Source organism: Apis dorsata, unplaced genomic scaffold (genome assembly GCF_000469605.1).
Source record: "Apis dorsata unplaced genomic scaffold, Apis dorsata 1.3 scaffold_309, whole genome shotgun sequence".
Lineage (NCBI taxonomy): Eukaryota > Metazoa > Arthropoda > Insecta > Hymenoptera > Apidae > Apis > Apis dorsata.
In genome coordinates this window covers 1041918-1046884 of record NW_006263581.1, presented here as the reverse complement: position 1 = coordinate 1046884, position 4967 = coordinate 1041918, and the positions used below count along the sequence as shown (strand labels likewise).

General features: G+C 39.5%; 1 protein-coding gene across 3 annotated transcripts in view; it reads left to right on the top strand.

The window, feature by feature from the left end:
- Nucleotides 1-278: 278 nt before the first annotated feature.
- LOC102676606 (ras-related protein Rab-37) overlaps nucleotides 279-4967 on the top strand; it is a 116910-nt gene continuing 112221 nt past the window's right edge. For 2 of the 3 annotated variants that reach the window (XM_006617454.2, XM_006617452.2), the window contains exon 1: nucleotides 279-408. The gene's annotated coding sequence lies outside the window, so the exon portion shown is untranslated. Of the gene's footprint in view, nucleotides 409-829; nucleotides 849-4967 lie in introns of those variants that run through there. The other variant, XM_006617453.2, reaches the window with a different exon arrangement.

Genomic DNA, 4967 nt, shown 5'->3' with positions numbered 1-4967 from the left:
GCCGAGGCGAGGACGACGTTTTATCGAGTGGAGGTTAGCTCGCCGGTTGCGCTTGCGTGCGTCCTCCTTTCCTTTCCATTCCATTCCATTCCATCCCGTCCCATTCCTTCCTTCCTTCCTTCCTTCTTTCCTTCCTTCGTCCGCCAAGTACACACGTTCCCTTTTCCCGACGCGGAGCCTCTCGTTGTGCCGCGCCACACACAGTTTTCCTCCAACGCTCGCGCTCCCTCTTCTCTCGTTCTCCCTCTGTTCCCGCATTTTCCGATTTTTTTCGAGAGAGGGAGGGAGGCAGTGGAGGTTGCCACGNCGACGACGCCGGGCTTTCCAGGGATTTTCGTGGGTGGAGCGTGGTGATCGATAGCGGGCCGGTGAGAGGGCTCTCGGCCGACTAAGGGGGTCGTCGCCAAGGTGAGACACGGGAGATGCTTTCACGCACCATGGATGAACCACCTGCAATATCCGACACCCACCCGCGCACCGGCCTCAGCGCATGGGGTTTTCGGGGATGATTCGGGGGATGATGCGCGTTGCTACGGGGTTGCAACGTGCTTATCCGAGTGGTGGTGGTGGTGGGGGTGGTTTTTGGGAATCGCGGTGAAATTGAAATTATTATTGTTGCGAATTGGTGTGATTGCAGGGGGAGGGAATAATTGGGGCGGGTGTGGATATTCTTGTTGGTTCTTCGAGCGGTGAAATTGATATTGTGAAACGTGGGTGTTGTTTTCGTGCGTGGAACGTGTGTTTCTACGAGTGGTGGGGATTTGGTTTTTTGGGGGAATGGGTAGGGAACGAGAGTGAAATTGAAATTGTACTATTTTAATTGGTGCAAGGTTGGTGTGATTCTCCAGATAATGGGATGGTTTGTAAATTGGAGAAATTGGAAGAAATTGATGTTCTTTTTAATCGCAACGCACGTTAGATGGGAATAGGTTTGATGATGAAATTGAAATTGTGAAATAGGGCAAGGAAAAGGAAGGGATAGTGTTTTATGGAGTGTTTTCTTCGGGGTTGTTTAGAAGCGAGTGATTTTTGATTGGGAAATGGAGAGTGAGATTGAAATTGGTGTAATGCAGAGGAAAATAGATATAATAAATGGCATCGATATACGATTAGAGTAAAATTGTACAAGTTGGAATAATATAACGAAAAGTGGAATAAACGTTTTTAGAATTTTGAAAATTAAAGAGATAAAAAATTGAACATAGTTTTTTTTATAAAAAAAGAAGGTGATTTTCGATTAGGTTTGAGAATAGGAAAGTGAGGTTGAAATTGCGTGAATTGAAGCAAGATAGAGGAAAGTGGAAGGGGTGGATGTTGATGTTTTTGAGGCTGGTTCGGGTATCTGGGTCACTGGTCGGTGTCGACGCCTCCGGGCTCTGGTTCAATCTTTAGGAAGGGTAGAGGGTGCTTGAAAGAGAGGGTACTTGAAAGTTGACATGGCTTTAAACGAATCTTTTTGTTTTTTTTTTTTTTTTCTTCTTTATAATACAAATACGTATATAATACGAATATTACTTACATTTCGTAATCGACAATATTAAAAATATAAATCGTTGGAAAAATAATAAGTATTGCATTAATTATCGGCTTTAACGAGGAAAAATTCTCTGTAGAATTTATTTATAACCAAAATATCCAGCTTTTCGAGATCACGCTCAATATTCAAATGAATTTTTTTTCTCGTAAAAATCGTGACCTTGATGTTAGACAGTAACGTTAAGTCGCATCAGAAGTTTCAAGATGGAGGTCGGGCTAACCTTTCGTATAGCGGCATTTAATCGATATCGAACCGTGGTTTCAAAGTCGTGTATAGTGCATTCCATATCCATTACACGCGACGATACATTACGAATTTACGAATTTTCTTTTATTTAAATATTACGCCAACTATACGTTAATTTTAATTTCTCTTACCAAAACAAAATCAAAAGTTAAAAGTTAAAAAATATTTTTAATTGTAATTGGATATTTTTCAAAAAAAAAAAAAGAAAAAACCGTGAATTAATTAATACCTAAAATATTTTCTCTTACAAGCAAACGAGATTCCGTTTACACCAGTTCGTTCCAGCGATCGGAATTATCGTAAAGAGGGGGCCCATGAATGTGGCAATAAGTCGGCTACCGTTGAAATGTCGTTCACCTTTTGCATAAGAGATCGCGAATTACGTTTTCGACCCAGTTCTCCCCGATGCGGAGAAACGTCAGGAACAATAATTGCAGAAACGCGGAGAAAATAAATTCGTGGCGGTCGAAACTGGTATATTCGGTACAATTACGATCGTACAAAAATTCGTTCATACTTAATCAATATTATCTTCGAATTATCGTCGAATATGCGTCATCATGACAGCGAGAATGATAACGATTTGATTGATAACTGATATCTTAATTGGCAACGATTTCTCTCTCTCTGGAATTTTAATCGAAAGATATAAAATATTTTGTTTCCATTATTATTTTATTTATGGATAAATTTTGGGATAAGAATTAAAAATAGAATTTGATTAGGATTTTATTTGATAGCTTTGGTTTTATTAGAATATAGAATTTAGAATTATGGATATGTGGAAATTTAGATTGTTTTTGAAACAATCTTTTAATAATAAAATGTACTCGTTAATAGGAAATTTGAAAGAATATTTCGAACTCCAATTACGATGTTGTCTAAGTAAATTTGAAGTTAAACAGAAGTTCTCGTACAAGTCTTTGTTGAATCATGGTTAATTAAATACAGAATTGCTTAACATTTAGCCAGTATCAAATGTTACGAGGTGAAACGACGCGCGCGGCGTGGAATAAAAATGTGGGTTGTAATGATAAAAAATAAAACAGTGACGTTACGTTTCCCTATTAGAACGTTTATAGTCAGAAATAACGACGTGGATAAATAATATTCATCGATATATAATATTTCCGAAATATTATTGACTTGTTATGACTCTTTTAAGAAAATTAAATAGCAATTTAAATTGCATTAAGATTCGAAGCAAAGTAAAATTGTGCTTATTCGATCTTGAGTCGTCAAAATTTCGATGCAATCCAAGTTGAAACATATTTTTTCATAATAATTATTTACTATTTTTCAATTATATCGAATTCAAGAGAAAAAAATCGAGTAAAGCGACTTAATTTTTCTGATTAGAAAGTGAAAAGACGAGGTCTTACAACAATAGCAAAAGCTATGCAACAATAGCTTCGTAGGACGAGTTCGCCCGCGAATTCTTAATTCGAAATTCGGTAAAAATTTTTCCTTTGTTTCACCAATTTTCTGGTTGAATTAAAAAAAAATTTAGAACAACTTGAAAACGGAATAATGATTAAATTCAAATTAAACAAATCTTCTGCGTTATCTATCTTAAATCCATATTATTAAATTACAAACAGGTTGAAAACAAAACAATGCAATTCGAAATAAACAGAAGAATATCCAAAAAAAAAAAAAAAGAAACACGTATTCCTCCTACCAACTCCTTATCTTTTCTCCCTGTCCATCTCTGTACACCCAGCTCGCGACGATCAATCTCGTATGCATCGTATGTATCGATCGCAACATCGATCTCGATCACGATATCAATCTGTTCGCGATGATTAAGCTCGTGGCGTAACGCGAGTATTCGATACGGGTCGAAAATCGACGAACGGAAGGAGAAGGAAAGGGAAAGGAAAAAAGGAAGAAGAAGAAAAAGGCAGAATTGAGACGTCGATCCCGATAATAAATCGCGAAATCTCTGCGGTGGAAATACGGGCGAGGCTTCGATCGATCTTTATTAAACGGTGTCCGTTTGACGATCGATCGATCGATCGCGCGATCGAATTAATAAATCGAGGGGAGAGGTATAATGTTTACTTGGCCGCGATTAATGGACCGTGTCAGTCAACGCGTCGGAGTCGTTAACGCGATTATTCACGTGGCGTGGACAAACGTTGCTTCCTCGAGCTTTTATTAGCATCGAGCCTCGATTAATGGCGATCGAGGGGAAGATTCGTCTATTCGCTTATTTTTTATTCACGCCGCTGCCAATTTATCGTTTCGAATGAGGGGAGAAGAAGGAGAATTTGCGAATCATGATTTAATTCTCTCTTATATATATATAATTCCATTGATAATTTTATAAAGAATTCGTACAATTTATTAATCGTTCTCCATTTTCCTTTTCTTGAAACGAATTAGAATAAAACATTTCAAACGATCTAAACTTATTTTCCCCAAAATAATATAATTAACGTGGCAAAGATTCTCAAAGAAAAAAAAAAAAAAGAAAGAAGAAAAAGACCATATTGGAATGAAACGATCATCAAAGATGAAGACAAACGACAGACACAATTTAAAAAAAAAAAGAAAATCGAATCGAAACATTCATAAATCGAGATAAAGAATGCACGATCATCGCTTCGTAAACAAGAAAATTAACGGAGGGAGAGGGGGGCCGCTTTTGAGCGCAAATGGAGCGACAGCCGGGGGAGAGAGAGAGAGAGAGAGAGTGGCGAAAGGGTCGTGGAGGGTTGTAACCCGGGCTAGGATTGCGAATCGTGGCGGGTGCTCGGGATCACCGGCGTGCACAGTCGTAAAACACGTGCGAGCGTGGTTCGCGGTCCCGGCCACGTAGGTGGGGAACATATGGGGAACCGTGGCTAAATATAGAGAGCGCTTTTATGGCGTGCGGTCGTGCCACCGGGATCCACCGACGATCCACGAACCCCGATGCCCTTTATCCGCTCCCTAGTAAGCCTCTCATTAGGGCAGCGTAGCGTTATCCAATGCGGATCGCCATGATTTCGCGAGGCGAAACATTCGAGAAATCGTGGTGGAGGGAAGACTTGGCTTTGAAGAAGGAGAGGGGGCGGGGGAAGTTCTTCGAGGGGAACGTTGTCTTTCGTTTGAGTTCCCTCGCGACTCTGATGGGGCGTTTTTAATTTCCCCTAAACTCCTGTCATTAGATTCGTTCCTAAGATTTGATTGACTTAGA